Genomic DNA, 17,391 nt, shown 5'->3' with positions numbered 1-17,391 from the left:
CTCTTTTTTCAACTGCCTTTCCCTTCTCTGCTTTATGTCATCATGCTCAAGTAACACCGACTCCAAAGTATTGGCTAATTCTATTTCTTAAAATGTGGAAAATGGATATATAAGTCTGTTCTGCTCCTCCCTTCTGACTGGTGGGCAAGCGCAAAGATACTTGCATATTTTGGTGAAGCAGCCAAACCTACACAAAGTTATATTGATCCCAACCAGAGTCTGCTAATTCAAAACACGGATTTATGAGTAGAGAGGTGATAACATTACTCAGAAATAAACATTGCAGATAGATCTTGTGGTCATAGGAATTTATTAACATAAAAATGCTTTGTCTCTTGTTTAGGAGGAAAACCTCACAAGCACTGTTACCTTTAAAAAAATTGTAGGTTGTCAGAGCCTTAAGAATGGTTCAGGTCTAGGAAAATGCCCTGGCAGGCACCCAGTGGGAGATTGGGATTGGGGTGCTGGTGGTAGTGAGTGTAGTACATGGTGTTGGGCCTTTGCTAGATCAAAGTATTCTGACATTTTCAGGTTAATATTAGTCGGCACAGGCCAAGAGTCAGGGCCTTAGCGACCAGCACAGGCACTAAAATCCCAGCACCCACCATAGATCCCCATGTTGGTAACTGTGGCAGGTCCAAGGGTAGTTTCAAAGGGCAGAGTCAACAAATTCCTGAGCATGAGGTTCAGACAGGAATCTGGGGCTGAGACTTCCTTCCAGGTAGATTCTGCTCCTTTCTCTAATTCAGTCTTTTGGACTCTAATATTCTGGAGATAATGAAACTAATACCCAAGAAACCATTAATGAGCATTCGATGACACATAGAATGTGATGAGTAAGACAAAGTTATAACATTAAACAAAATATTGAAGAATTCTGTTGTAAGAACTGAATTTTATGGATAAAAACTGAATTTTATAGATCAGATGTCTTATACTGAGATCTATCATATTTGTTGGGCAAAGCATCAAGTGAGGTGTTTTTGTTTTGTTTTGTTTTTTTTTGTTTGTTTGTTTGTTTGTTTTTGCCACTTCTCTGCATCTACCACCATCCTTGCTGTCCTGCTATCCTCCTCAACCCCACTGTCCAATGCCTTCCTCATCTCAGGATAAACTGCTTCCAGATTCTGGTCATTTTATTTCCTCCAAGCTCAGGTCCAGTGAAAAATTGCCTTAGTAAAGATCTTGGACATCGACCTAAACTTTGCCAGAGGGGCAAGATTTCCTCCTATAAATAGGAAAGGTCACTTCACATCACAATTTTATCACTCTTTCTGTCCTGCATTTGCTTAAGGAAGTGAGACCCAGTTATTTTGAGGTAGAAAGAAGAATATTGCAATCAATGAAGCAGGGTTCCCCAATTTCTTTTTAAAGCTGATTCTAAACATTGTTTAGAAATATAAACATTATTACACAAGAATTTAATTTTCCCTATTTTGTTTTCCAAATCAGTGGTAATGTTCTAGTCCCCAATGCTCAATTTGGAAAGATTCAATGAACCTGTTGTATGCTGAAAATGAATAACACCACAATCAGATCCTGAGCCCTCCTGAAGCTGTTAAGCTTCAATATATATGTTTTTAATATTAGTTGATGTGGATTTAATATAAACCAAGTATCCTAGTTAGTTAAACGTGTTGCTAGGAATATTTTCAAAGCTTAACTCAAAGTCATATTCAATAGCCTTGGGCACCATTTTCATGTCACTAGAGTATTATCAGTTCATCCTGGATGAGTAATAAACACTAGGAAATACACGGTGAATAGTGTGTTCTCCTTATTTTCCTAATACTAGCTATTTACAAAACAAAACAAAAACACTGAATCCTTAAGAGTTGTCTTCCTGGTAACCCACATGATTTCTCTCTCTCCCTCCCTCTCTCTTTGAGAGAATTCTAAAAAAACAAACCATAAGAATACTTGAACAATGCAAATCTGAAAGACACATTTACCGTGGCTACCCTTAGAAATTTTGCCCTCCAGAGTATAATTCGCAAGATTTGGAGACACTTTTGATTGTCATAATGCGGGTGGCAAGGTGGGTTTCTGTGACATTTAGTGGGTAGAAACCAGAGATGCTACACAACATTCTAAGTATACAGGACTACAGGACCGCTCCCACAACAAAGAGCTAACCTGTCTGAAAATGTCAATAGTGCTGAGGTAGAGAAACCCTGTTGTAGAAAATCAATCTACTGAAAATAAGCTGTCCCAGATGTGTAAAGGCAGCCTCTCACAAAGAAAATAAAGGCTTCCTCCCCTTCTGATGTTTGGGCACATGCACGATTCTGCACCCATGCACATATGCAAGCCTCAGTCCTTTGAGGAGTAGCTACAGCCCACCATTCTTCCTTGGCTTTCTCCTGGTATTCCTGTATATAGTGCTGCCTTCTACCCCTGAAAAGATGCACTTATTGAAAGGTACCTCTGTAATAAAATGTAAATCGGGCTCACATAATTAATCTGTATTAACCAAAATAAATACATATTTAAGTTTTCTCAGGTTCATCTCCTCACTTAGAACATATGTCCTTCTCTTTCTTCCCAGTACACAACACAAAGCTAGCCTAAAATAAGGCTTCACTGTTTGTTGATCGGTGGCATATATTCACCCATCTTTATTTAGTATCTAGTTAAATTTACAATCATTCACTCTCTTAAACAAAACACAAAGCCAAAACGATCAAGTCACGATGGAAGACATTTAAAACAAACAAAGAAACAAAAAAACAAAAAACAACCCCACTCCATATTAGGTTTGGATGCATGATCTTGCCGTATTCGAAAATCTGGCAGAAGAAACCACTCATTTATTCATCAAACATTAGGAGAACTGCTACTATGTGATTGGTTATTGCAAACATAGAGGTGAATAGTTTTCCCCTATGAAGTCTAGATGTATAAGAAGACAAACAAATCACCAGTTAGATAGAAGTGTGATAGTCCACATGCAGGTACAAAGTAGTGTGGGAGCGCTAAGAGGGGGAGGGATTTGCTTTTTGGGTCTGGGAGACATCTGAAAATATTAGGTGTCAAAAAAATGAAAATATTAGGTGTAGATGGCTGAGTAGAAATTTTCTAAATGAATGACAATACAAAAGGATTATATTCTTGGCAGAGGGGAAAAAATAGAAGCAAAGATAAAGGTAAGAAAGCACAAGGTAAAGTCAGGCAGATGTCAGCCTGGTAAAATTGAACTGTCAGATGAGTTGGGTAGGGGTACAGCTGAAATTATAAATTGAGGATATATAGTGAAGAACCATATAAACTAGGCCAAGGGTATTGGTTTTGTCTATAGTTAGTATTTAAGAAAGGGAACTCTCTTTCCTTAGATACAAGGCTCTGTGTATGACGGTAGAAGGGTCTGCATCTGGAGAGTTTTGGAGGCTGAGAAGTTTGATGGGTAAGGGGTTTAAAATTCAACCAAGAAACATCAGCTTGTTTAAATGGACATCAAGTCTACTGGTCTAGGTGTAATTATTTTCTATGCAACTGGGACACAGTGAAGGAAGGATAATGAAGACATCCATGCAGTGCCACTGGCCAAGAACCTTCTTTTAGGAGCTGGCACACCCATCAACGACCACCTATCCTTTCCTGTGGCAGGAATTCATGAGGATGCATGTCTACTGTGAAGTGGCCATGGGATGAACAGAAGCCTCCAGAATCTGCTCTCTGCTGGCTGTCAACCATCTCTTGCTTTCTTTCTTCCCTTGATAAAGGAAATAAAGGAAGGAAGAAGCTATTGCACCTCAAAGATCTGCAAGAAAATGTAGGACTGAATCACAATACTATAGACACAACAAGCTGGCATTAAACCTGTTCTGTCACTTTTGGACTTTTAGGCCTTCTTTCAATAACTTTCAATATTGAATAACTTTCAATAACTTCTTTCAACTCTTCTTTCTTTATTGAGAAGAAATTTCTCATTTCCTCTTTCACTGCCCCATTTTTTTTAAGATTTTATTTATTTATTCATGAGAGACAGAGACACAGAGAGACTCAGAGACACAGGCAGAGGGAGAAGAAGGCTCCATGCAGGGAGCCTGACATGGGACTCGGTCCTGGGTCTCCAGGACCTGGGTCTCCAGGGTTGAAGGCGGCGCTAAACCGCTGAGCCACCCAGGCTGCCCCTCCCCACTTTTTTTTAATTAAAACAAAAACAAAAACAAAAACAAAACAGTTTCTTAAATTATAAAATAATATATATAATAATAATATATATTTGTTAGTTGGAAATTTAGTATATCCAGAAAAATATAAAGAAATACAAATACAAATCAGCCATTTCCCAAGTTCCAGAGACAGTTGCTGTTAATATTGGAGGGTGGTGGTATAACTGGATGTCAAAAGTCATAGAACCATTTTATATTGACAGCCATTCTTTTTTCATTTTTACTGTGGCCTGAATAGTAGGCATGTAAGGGATTGATCTTCATTTGTTAAATGGGACTCTTTTCATTCAGTAACTAATAGATTTGGGAGACTATGTTTCCTTTACAGTTTCTGGTGACATTTGGAGATAAATCTTCATTCATTCAGGTCAAATTATTTCCCCATTAGACACAAAATCACTGAATGAGATCCACTGGAATCGAGTTGAATTATTGCTCTCTTGGCTCATCTGATAGAGAGTCCTGCAGTTCAGTCAATGCCCAGTGGCTCTGGAGAGCAGTGAATAGCTGCTGGGTAGGACCAGCTCCTGGCTTCAGCAGGGGAGGCAGCTCCTTCCACAATGTCTCAGAGGGCCTTCTGCTGCTGCATATCTTCTTAACTTTATTTACCTAAAATTATTGCTTCGGTGACACTGGTCTAAGAAGCGGGTTGCCCATTTTCTCTCACTAATTAAAAAAATAGAGATGGAGAAAGTGTGCGGAAGGTGGGAAGTACTTTTGTGCTCATATGGTGTGCCAAGGGGCTTTCCTTACCCACATCTTTATAGACTATAAATAGTACCCAGACACTGTCAACATACACAATAACTGTACCCATACACACACACACTCTCTCTCTCAAATAAGTAAAAAATAAAATAAGATAAACACATACTTTAGGATTAATGAAATTTTCACAGCTTAAATGTTACACTGATAATAGGCCAGTCAGGGGTAGAAGCAAGGGACCCATTAGGAGGCTATTGCCAATATCCAGGGGACAAAGGAGGATGGCTTAGACAATGTTGCAAAGCAGAAGTTGAAAAGGTAAGAAGTGGTCAGGTTTTAATGTACTTTCAAGATTAAGCAGACACCATTAGCTGAATACGGTAGCAAATACGGTAGCGAATGACTCCAAGATTTTTAGTATAAGTCCTCAAAATATGGAGTAACGATTTATTGAGGTCAGAAGATGAAAAAATTTTAGGAGAGTATTTTGGTTTTGGACAAGTTTAGATGCCTTTTAGATTTAGAAGAAAAGATATGAGTAAGCAGTAGGATATTTGTTGTGGCTTTCAAGGAAATATCCTATGTTAGGGATGTAAGTTTGGAATACTCACAAAATAAAATATTTAAAGCCATCTGAATGGATGCAGTCACTAAAGAAGTGAGAAAAAATATAGAAGAAAAGAGCTTTAAAAATGATTCTGCTGCACAGCAAAGGAAACCATCAACAAAAATTCCCAACTTATGAAATGGGAGAAAATATTTGCAAAACATATAACAGATAAAGAGTTAATCTCCCAAATATATAAAGAATTTATATAACTCAGTAGCAAAAAAATTCAATTAAAAATGGGCATGTAACCTAAATAAACATTTTTTCCCCAAAGAAAACATACAGATGGCCAACAAGTACACAAAAAGGTACTCAAAATCCCTAATCATCAGGGAAATGCAAATCAAAACCATAATAAGATTATCACCTCATTCCTGGTAAGTACAATCCAAAAGTATTGGTGAGGATGTAGCAAAAAGAGCAATCTCTGCACTGTTGGTGGGAATGTAAATTGGAGCAGCCACTATGAAAACAGTATGAAGATTTCTGCCCCCCCCAATTAAAAATAGAATTATAATATGCTCCAGTAATGCCAAAGAAAATGGAAACACTAACTTGAAAATATATCTGCACCCCATTATCATTGCAGCATTACTTATAATAGTCAATATAGGGAAACAATCTAAGTGCCTGTTGATAAGTGAATGGATAAAGAAAATGTCATGTGTATATGTATACACACACACGCATACACACACACAATGGAATATTATTCAGCCATAAAAAGGAAATCTTGCCATTTGCAACAACATGGATAGGCCTTTAGGGTATAATGCTAAGTGAAATAAGTTAGAGAATGACAAATACTATTTATATGTGGAATTTAAAAACTGAGCTCATAAATAATATAGAGAATAGACTGGTAGTAGCTAGAGATGGGGGTGGGAGGGTAGGTGAAATGAGTGAATGGAATCAAAATGTACAAACTTCCAGCTATAAAAAAATAAATCCTGGGATGTAATACACAGCATGGTGACTATAGCTAACAATATTGTAAAGCATGTGTGAAAGTTGCTAAGAGAGTAAATCTTAAAAGTTCTCAGTGTAAGAAAAATAACTGTAACTATGTGTGGTGATGGATGTTAACTAGACTTATTGTGGTGATCATTTTACAATATATGTACATATTTAATCATTACATTGTACACCAGAAACCAATGTAAAAGTAATATGTCAGTTATACCTAAAACAAAACAAAATAATACACCAAACAACTAATCCTGGAGCCCTCCAGCATGAATGAGCCAAAAGATGAGAAGCAATTAGTGAAGGAATTGAGGAGTAGCCTGTGAGATAAGAGAAACACTAGAAGGACTTGGTGCCTCAGGAACAATTGGGTCAGGTAGTGAAGACAGACTGATTAACTCTTGGATCAATTGTCTAAGTGACTCATGGTGATCCTGAGGAGCACAAGTTAGTTTTAGTGGAGTGGAATATGGGAGTGAACACTTGATTGACATGAGATCAAAAGACAAGAGGAGGATATGACTGGGCCATAGTGAGTATACGTAACTTTCCCGTAATTTTTTTGAAGAAATTTTTTTAAATGGGGACTCTAATTGGAGCAGAAAGTGAAGACATTTTTTTTTCTTTCTTAAGATGGGGAAATAATTCCATGTTTATAAAAAAAAAAAAATGGGAATGACTCCAGAAGAGTAGAAACATTGGATGAAGCAATAGAGAGGAGGTGATTTCTAGACACATGTCTTTGAGTAGATAAGAGGGGACAAGATCATGTATACCCATGGACAGTTAAGAGTAGATGCATGATAGATGGGCACACACAGAGGTATGTGGGCAGCACTGTGGTAAAAGATTATGGAAATTCTCTCTGTTTCTGTTTCTTCAGGGAAATTGCAGTCATCAACTGAGCAGCAGGAAGGTGGAGGAGGTTTTTGGAGGTCTGAGGAGAGAAGGAATGAAATAGCCATCTCGGAAAGTAGGAGAATAAAATGGAGTATGATTACTAGGCAACACTAAGGGTCATATTGAGGTCTTGTGCTCGTAAGTTTAAAGTGAGACTAGTTGGTGTGAACTTTTTCTCAGCCAGGTTTATCTACTTCTGCAGGTGCTATGAAGATGAATTGAATCTAACAAAAGTTGAGGTTTTATGCAACGTGATTATGACAATAGAATAAAAGGTCAAGGCAGCTGAAGGTCAGCGAAGGGAGTGTTTATTTTAAACTAGGTTATTAGGGAAATGAGGATAGTAGAGTGAAGAGAGGCAAAAGATATGGCAGGAGTAAGCAGCCAGGGAATGCTAAGTGGAGAGTGTGCCACTTGGCATGGAAATTATGGAGATGTTGCAGTTACTGATCATTGTGAAAGTCTAAGACATACTGAATTTAAGTGGCTTACCAGGTATTCGGACTGAGATCACCAGAACTGGTTCGAAAAATGTATCAAAAAGTTCAGGGCTAAAATAGAAGGTTGGTATTCAGTAGAGGTGGTGGGTGAAACCACAGCAATAGTCTGAATTGTCCAGGAGACCAGAGAGGGAGCAGATGCCTACTTCTCCTGCTTGTCAGTCTGGAAAAGAGATTAGGCTTTTCTATCTTCAATGAGAAGTAGAAGCATCTACTTCTACTAACACCTTTGGAGATGTAGCCCATGTGCATATGCACAACGTGACGTCATGTGGCTTGAGACAAGGTCCCATCTCAGGTCATGCGTGCCTTGTGAGAATACATGTGTTTGAGGACTGGGGTCACTGTGTAGTGTTGGGGACTCTAAGCTTTCATTATCAAACTTTGCCATTTGTGAAGTTTTGCCAAAAAGCTGCACTGGCTTTTCACCTTCCTAGGAATTACAAATTTTATCAGCATAATCACTTGCTAAAATTGCCCATCCAGAAAGAGGAAAATAAGCCTCAAATATGAGTGTATGTTCCCTGGCAGAAGAAAGTGGAGCTCTCTTTGGGCAATGAGACCCAGTGAGAATCCTGCAATTAGACAAGGCTTGAAGCATCAGAGGTTTTTAGAATATTATGTTGCATTGGAACTCAATTTTTTATCCATCCCCTTTAGGAAAAGGCTAATTATTTTTTATTCTCTTGACTGAATTGCCAGCAGTGTGGTTTCTCAGGCCCATTGCTTCCATATATACATATATACAGAATCATTGTGCTTCCTGGTGAGTTCATTGTTGCCTTGACACCAGAGAGCCTCGCATTTCTAATTTTCAAATGAAGTCACCAATCACAACACTCTTCTCATGTTTACCCCCTTGCAGTGCTTGAGGGGAACTGTGGCAATGTGAGGGGGGAAATGACTGAGTCCAGCTCCTTATGATGGAACCCACCCTGGGTATCACTTCTTCCCTAGTGATCCTCAAATGTTCCTGTGCCTGAGAGTCATATGGAGGGTGCTTTACAAGTTTTCTGGGCTCCCAGATATTCTGACTTAGTGGATCTGGAGTGGGTCTTGTGAGTTCTATCCTAACAAACACACAGTTGATGCCAATTCTGCTGCTCTGAGAATCATACTTTGAGAACCACTGCCTATACCACAATAGGCAATAGAACAGAACCCCAAGTACTAATACACATATATTTGTTTACGCAAGCTGCCATAACAAGTACCACAGGTTGGGTGGCTTACACAACAGAAGGTCATTGTCTCATAGTTCTGCAGACTGGTTGGTTTCTTTAGAGGCGTCTCTCCTTGCCTAGTATTGCCACTTCTCCTTGTGTCTTCACATGGTCTTCCCTTTGTGTGTGCCTGTGTCCTATTTTCTTCTTAAAAGGACACCAGTCATATTAGACTGAGGCCCACTCATGTGACCACATTTGAACTTAATTATCTCTTTAAGATTCCAAATATGGTCATATTCTGGACCACTAGGAATTAGGGCCTCAACAGATGGATTTGCCTCTAACAACATCTCTCTGTGGTTTCAGCTCCATGAAAACTGAACCTCCCTCACAAATAGTTGTAAGAAGGGGCAGCATTCCAAGGAGCCTGCAGGTGGTCTCTGAAAATTCTAGAGGGCCTTATGGAAAGCTGAGAAGGGTGAAGGCAGAAGCAGATGTGGTCAGGGAGATGTCTGAGCAGTGAGACAGGAAGGCTTGGCTTCCTGCAGAACACCCACATGGTCATGGACAGCTCTGGTGCTCCCAGCCTGACTCTTCTAAGGGCCTTCCTTCCTGTCAGCCTGCACGCTGTCAGCTTCATTCACTCGTTTCACGTTTACTCAGGGCCCATCCCATGCCAGGCCATATCTAGGAGCTGAGGCTGCAGCAGTGAACACAGTACTTCTGTCCTCCTGGAGGGAGGGAACCTGAGAAGCCCCAGTCTCTGAGAAAACACACCCACAACAAAGACGCAAACATGTACTTTGATGCTAAGTCCCCTCTCCCTGCCTTAGAATCTTCGAAACTTGTATTTTATTTATTTATTTTTTAAGATTTTATTTAGTCATAAGAGACACACACAGAGAGGCAGAGACACAGGCAGAGGGAGAAGTAGGTTCCCTGCAGGGAGCCCAATGTGGGACTCATCCCAGGACCCCAGGATCACGCCCTGCGCCAAAGGCACACATCCAACCACTGAGCCACCCAGAGGCCCCTGAACCTTTTATTTACAGCAGGAGTTAAAGCCATTTAGTAAGGGTTCTCTTTGAAAATCCAGTGAAATACATAAAAGGGTTACCCAGAAAAAAAATACCTATGAATCTATGAGGGCAATTTTATGTATAGCTTTAGGGATTTTACAGGTTTTCGGAAGTCTTCCATGAACTCAGGCAGGGACTTCTCTTTATGGTAATAATAAGGATAGTTGGAGCTGCAAGTTTTGAACTTACTTACTAGGCAGTCTGCTAAAGCCATTATGTGCATTATTTCATTTAATCCTCACAAGATAACTGTACATAACTATTGTTATCCTGTCAGCTTATTGAAGATGAAGATATCAAGGCTCTAATAAAAAAGAGCAGTATCAAAGTATGATTCAGGAATCCTAGTCATGGTCACATTTGGCCTCTGTCTTTTCCTTTCATTTTGAAATGCTTAAAAGTTTACAGAAGAGTGGTAAAGATAGTACAGATACTTTTCCTATGCCCTTTACCCAGCTTCCTTAGTTGCTAATGTCACATAACAAGGCTAGATTCATCAGAACAACAAAAATGATACTGATCAGCTTAATTAAAGAGAAGGCAAGAAAGAATGCCAGATAAGCAGATGCAGAACAACAAGCACAGCTGTCTTGGTTTGCTGGCAAAAGTAGCCCATTCAATTGAATTGTCCGTAAAGTTTCAGTGAATGATATCAGGGTATTTGGGATTCACCATGACGATTATGTAATATCAAGAAAAGCCTAATGAGATTCACTATTTTCCTTAGGAATTAGTAAAAGTTATCGGAACTTTCTCTTCTGATAGTACTATTTGGTAGCTCATGATAGCAAGAGACCTAGAAGTATCTAGAGAAATAGAATATCAGAGAAACTGCAAAGTGTAGTCAAAAGTGCAGGCTCTGAAACAAGGCTGCCTGGCTTTGGGTTTCTTGATTCTGTAACTTTGTGACTCTATTTTCTCATCTATAAAATGAGAAGAACAATGGCCGATTTCAAACTCTGATTGAGATTAACTGAGTTGATATTGGATTTCTAATAAGTCCAATGGGATAAACCTTGAATGGGTGACCAAAGTGTCTCACTGATCCCTTTTTCATTGGTTTACTCCCTCCCTTTCTTTTTCTTCATACCCCTCCTTCCATCATCCCACAATCCACCCCCAACCCCAAACAATCCCCAGCTCTAGGGAATTCATCAGTATGGAATCTAGGGACAGGACTCTCTCCTTTGTTTATGGATTTTCTCTTAGAATAACTTCAATATGTTATTAAAGTAAAAGGAACTGTTTTCTTCAAATAATGATGTAGTACAATGAAGGACATAACGAGTGACCTTTCCACTGTATCCTTCTACCATATTTTTTTGAGCTTTACAACCACGGAGTTCCACTCTGTCTCACAATAGTTACTAGACAGAGCTGAGTAGAAAAAAATTATTACATTAGAGCATTCTCATTAGACAAGATCTAGCCACATGGGAAACATAAGCAGAGGCAATGCTCTGTCTTCAGCACATTCTTATCCTAAATGCAGCACCTGGGGTTTGCAAGCTTGGATTCTAAGGCTTCCAGGTTCAGGTGTGTGGGTAGTGGCTTACTCTTTTCTGGTGCGGCAGAAGGAAGAGTGCCAGCGTCCCTCAAAAAAGGGTAATGTCAATTCTCTCCATCTTCTTGCCCAATTACTACTTTCCCACTTAGGAAAGGGTGAAACTCCTCCCTGGTTATGCTTCTGGTAAAAGCCATGAAGGATCTGAGATTTTGCTCCACTTGCAAACCAACTAGTTAGCCTGCTACAGTTTTATGGATATTGGGAGAAGACACAAGACTCCTAGGTCAGAGACCAAGGATGTTATTACTTATGGCACAGCAAACAGCATGAGTTTCATGTTCTTGTTCACATTGCTTCCTCTTGCCTCCAGGTCCCATGTGGGTAACGTGTTGATGGGCCCAGGTAGATGCAGCACATGAAATGCGTTTGTCTTAGCTGAAGGACACCAAGCTTAGTAAGCCTCCAATCTTATAAGGAGGCTTCTAGCAAATGTGTCCAACCTGGAGGAGACATTATCTTTATTATCCTGGTCAGGAAACATATATTCTCTCTTCCTTGGAAAAAATACACTATTACCATCTTAGAAAGATGTTTGCCATACGTAGTTTGGAAGATAGTTTAGAAGTAAGTTTTCGATGCTTCATCACAAGATGTGGCAGAAATGGAAGACACCCAGAGAGTTATCCAAGATCCTATTGACTAACCAGGGATGATGATGGTTATAGACTTTGGGTTGTAGTTGATTGCCTCCATGAGGAAAAACTCTCTAGAGGGTTGTAGTGGGATGTGTCTCAACATGAGGAGAAAAATAAGCATGTTCAGAAGTTCTTACTTCTTAGGCCTAATGTTGAGAACCATTGGATTCATACTGAGTATCTAAAGCCTCCTGAACTTGGGGCAGGGTGTACGAATCAGTATGAGTTCACCTGTTCAGTGTCCTTTAAATCCATACACCACAATGGGAGAGGCACACTGACTCTAAAATTTGGCTCAAATGTGGTACAAAGAGGTCTTTGACATGAGCTCTGAAATTATAGCTTTCTGACAGAATGATTCGTCTAGAACAATTTCTTAACCTTTTTAAAATTATTGCTCCTACAGGAGTTCTTGTTGATTATCTTTTTTCCTAATTGCCTCTCCTCCATAAATACCATAGATACAGTATACCGGTTTATGTCCTTTCCATAAACAATTGCAATATAGAAGCTTTCTTGTGATTGAAGAACCAATTTTCACCTTCTTCTGGGGTTGATATTACTCACATTGAGAATGCATAGTCTAGAAAATTCTTGTATCTGTTAGGAAACTATTAGTCTGGATCCTCTGAGAGGCAGATGCCAAGACAGATTAAACATGCAAGAATTTTAGGTGAAATATGGTATGAAAGTATATGTAGGAAGGGAGCCAGATAACAGATCACAGAAGTCCCATTGGATTGTGGTAGTTGAATGTGGAAGCAATTATCAGTAACAGATGATTGGTATTTGTAAATACCCAATACTTGCTGTCCAGCACTTCTTGGCATACCTCGCCCTCTGTTCATATTAGGTACCACTAACCTGATGGAGAAGGGGCTGAATTCCCTTCTGATGGAAGGAGCGGAAACAGAATAAAACCAAGAATTTCTGGAATCGACTGGTTCTCACATGTGTCTGACTGCACTTGAACTTCTGATTTTTCTCTACAATCATCTACCAGCAGTGCTATCCTACTCACTGGAAGTAGAAGATGAGGCTTTCCTTGACCAAGGAGAGTCCATGAATATGCCCAGACATTCACTCTTTATTTGTGAAAGGAGAAACTTGTAAATCTGCTCCATCATGACATCTGCTTCTTCTCTCAATCCAGGCACATGCTATTGGTTTCTCTGTTGGCAGCTTCATGTTCTTCCCTTTCACCTGAGTCAATTGAAATAACAAGGTGAATCCTTTCAGACCTCTCGAAGTGCATAAGGTTGGTCAGCAGAGCTGGGCTTTACGGGATTTCCACCAGCACTTTTGTAATTCTCATGGAACTCCACCTAATGACATCCCTCTTCTTTTCAATGTCATATGTAAAAATAATTCTAACCTCATCAAAAACTGGGAGTCCTTTCATCCTTTTTCTGCCAGGTGGTCAATAATTTAGCACATGCTTCCTCAGCAGTTTCTAATCTGCCAAAAAATTGCTCCAGAGCAAGCAGCTACTTAAGTTTCATGACTTTTACTCCATGTACCACCTCTAAACTCTCCACAATTCCCTGAAATTCTTAACCTCAAAGACATTTTTATTCCTTCCACAGTTCCCTGTTATATTTAAATCTTAGCTCAAATTCCTTATCCACTGGGACCTACAGTATCTCCCCTCACCCCTCTCTCTTCCTATTCCAGATTCATAAGCTTTATTTTGGGTCTTGGGTATTTCAGGCACAGTATGCATGGCCTGTCCTATTTTTGTCAGCCCAATATCCTGAAGAAGACACTTCTGGATCTGATGTGGGTTGAGATTTTCTCCCTGGACTTAGAATATCACTGATGGATATTCTACTTTCTGAAGTAATACAAACTAAAAACTAATTCTTTGTAGGATATTTACCATCTGTCAGCATAAGTTTGAAGATGCTATTCATCTCTCCTGCCCAAGGTCTGTGTGGGCAAGAGATATAGAGAATGAAGGGGACAGAGAACTGTGTTCTGCTGTATTAACTTTGTCCCTGGCCAAGCCTGGAAATCTACCTGTGAACAAAGAGGGAGATGTTTCTACATTGTATTTTCATAGACATAAAGGAGTCATGTTTCTAAAGCAGTCCTGAATTAGAAACTGGGACAGAATGACTTGCTTCCTAGAAGGGAAAGAGTGTTCTCTTGTATTGATTTATCTAAAGGAGTCAAAATTTCCAAGTATTCCAGCCCAAGGGAACCTCTGGGCTTGTATGGCTGAAAGATGAAGTTACAAACACCACTTTGTACAAAATTCTCTTGCTCATAAATTGAAGTTCAGCAGCAGGAAATGTTCTATCATTGTATAAATTAGAAATGCATTAAACAACATAAAACAAAATTTGACTAACAATGGCTCAAATCATATATATGAGCCACTGATATGTGTATGTATATATATATATTATACTTAATAATAAATCTATAAGCAATTGATTTTTAGGTTGACACAGCAGCTCTAACCTAGACCTGGTGGATATGTATGAGATTTTCTTAGTATTCCCTTAATGTTACCAAATGGCTAGTTCAGCCCCAGATATTAGCTCTTTGTATAACTGTGCCCCAGTGTAGGAATTAGGAGGATGGCAAGGGCAGAGAGAGAGGAAGAGGGAGAGAGAGGAAGAAGTAAGAGAATAATTAAGACAGAGTCCTGGCAGCCCGGGTGGCTCAGCGGTTTAGTGCCACCTTCAGCCCAGAGCGTGATCCTGGAGATCAGGGTTTGAGTCCCACGTCGGACTCCCTGCATGGAGCCTGCTTCTCCCTCTGCCTGTGTCTATGCCTCTCTCTCTCTCTCTCCTCTCTGTGTTTCTCATGAATAAATAAATAAAATCTTTAAAAAAAAAAAAAAAGAGTCCTTCTTGCAACCCTCTCATACATTATCAACCAGAAGCTCCCCAGCAGCCATCACCTTACATCTCACTGGTCTGAATCGACCCAACACTACCCCTCAATCAACTATTGACAGAGGGTATAGGGTCCTGATGCTTGACTAAGAATGGCCACAATTTATCTCTTGAGACCTCGTGCATTGCCAGCTAAGTAAAACTGAGCATCGTTGGCAAAGAAGAAATGGAGTCAAATAACAGAGCTGTGACAATAAAGGCAGAGCTGATAATAGTCAGCTGGTGCATAATGCTGTGGTTTTGTTTTTTTTTTTTTTTTTGGCAGTGAAATCTCTTACACTCTTTTCAATATTTTGAAAATTGCATCTAAATTAAAGGACTTTGGGGATTATCCATTCCAAATGTTTGTATGCCCTTCCAAAAGAAAATCATTGCAGTGCTCTCAATTATACTATGTATCATACTACAGAGAAACAAAATCATAATAAGCTGTGTGGACATCAGAATGGAATCTTCACCTTCGTTTTCCAATATCTTTTACTATGTTTGGCCCTTAAAGACACTCAGAAAGTGTTTTCTGCCTGAAGTAATGGAATAAACCCTCATTGAATAGGTGAGTAAACTTAGGCCCATAGAAGAGAAATGACAAGTGCAAGGTCATTCAATTAGTTATTCCCAGAGCCAGAACCACAACTTGGTTCTTCTGCCTTGTGCTTTGACTTTAGTTTTCTCATTTTCACATGCTACTTGTTCAAAGGAGGTGTCTAAGGATTTTCTTGTGTAGCCTAAAAATCAATTGTTCAGAAAATACTAAGAAGGCAGAGCCATAAAAGAGTCTCTCACCTAAGATCACATGTGGAATCAGGAGAGAATAAAAATCATGACTTAGAAGATAGAAATGCACCTAGGAAACCAAAACCTGTAGGTGGGACTTACCTTGAAAGTAAGAGAAATGTTTCTCTTCTTAGGTGAAGAGCTCTGTCCCAAGTCCCACCCGAGCTTGGCTGCACTTCCCAGGAAGACCTGAGTGGCACCTCTTGGCCAGCCTCCTGACTCTCAGCTGACCCTCTGGTTTGATATTTTTAAATCATTTCCCTGGAATGTATGAACTATCTTTGGATTTTCCTAAGCCACAGTGTAGTGGATGTGAGATGAGAATGGATGGAGAATGATTCTTCAACAGTCCTGTGTCTTGTCCAAACCAACCCCTGTTGGCAGAATGGCACTTATGCTATGAGACCACACATGATTAGCACATTAAACAGCCACAACCTGTAATAGGAGACAGTTTATTGGGGTAGATTTTATATTGTGATTTGTTTTCCTGATTACATAGAGAGAGTAGAAAACAACTCCCTTTTACCACCTTGTAGAGACACTAATAAGCCTTCATCTATGGGTAGAAGGCTTTGTTAAGACACCCTTTTCCCTGTCTCCACCACATTCTACTTCTCTACCCCTTGGAACAGGTTGTCTTTTATGTTACCCCAAGACTAGGTTGCCCAGAGGAATGGCCTTGCCAGAGAGTCAGTGTTAGGGAGCTGTTGTTGGAGTCAGGGTATGGGATCAAATTTAGACTCTCTGTGGGTCAATTTATAGAGAAGGTTGATGACTCAAGTCTTAGGTTTAGCTTCATAACTGAATAATGAACTATATGATGCATTCAACCCTCATTTCAAATGATGGCTTGGCTAGTTAAAATCAGATTGTAAGTGAGCCAGCCCCATCAGCTAATATCCTGCTCACAGCTGAATTTTTATGCACTCAGAGAACTGCTGTATCCCCTACCTTTTCCCAAGCATCTAATGTACAATCTGTGCCTTCTTCCTGTTCTCCTCTGGGCTATCTTTCTTTTCCCACTTTGGGTGCCCAAACGCCAGCATTTGCAAGGTACATATGGCACCAAGTGTTTACTCCCTGTGCTTCCTGTGTGCTAAGCATTCCTTAGAGTGAGTGGCTCCAGGATTTTCCTTCCAAGGGGTGATGACAATGACTTAACACAGAAGTCTTGGGCTCTAGAAAAAAATATTAGCTCCCTTCAGACACCTTTCTTGCCCTCCGTGAGGCACTAAGCTATGAGAGACTTGACAAGAAGATGCTACTCATGCCTCATCAGCACAGACTAAAAAACAAAAAACAAAAACAAAACAAAACAAAAAAACAGGAAAAAAATTCCAATGGGTTCAGGTGAGTACTGTCAAACTATTAATGATGAACAGATGCTTTCAAGGCACTAGAG

The 17,391-nt window shown here is 39.7% G+C and overlaps 1 protein-coding gene across 1 annotated transcript in view; it reads right to left on the bottom strand.

Annotated features, from left to right (window-relative positions):
• Positions 1-13,327: 13,327 nt before the first annotated feature.
• The window catches only part of LOC144284588 (uncharacterized), a 120,079-nt gene continuing 116,015 nt past the window's right edge, over positions 13,328-17,391 (bottom strand). The window contains exon 6 of the transcript XR_013353042.1: positions 13,328-13,509. The gene's annotated coding sequence lies outside the window, so the exon portion shown is untranslated. The remainder of the gene's footprint in view (positions 13,510-17,391) is intronic.

The sequence above is a fragment of the Canis aureus genome, chromosome 15 (genome assembly GCF_053574225.1).
Source record: "Canis aureus isolate CA01 chromosome 15, VMU_Caureus_v.1.0, whole genome shotgun sequence".
Classification (NCBI taxonomy): Eukaryota; Metazoa; Chordata; class Mammalia; order Carnivora; family Canidae; genus Canis; species Canis aureus.
This window is presented reverse-complemented; position numbering and strand designations above follow the sequence as displayed.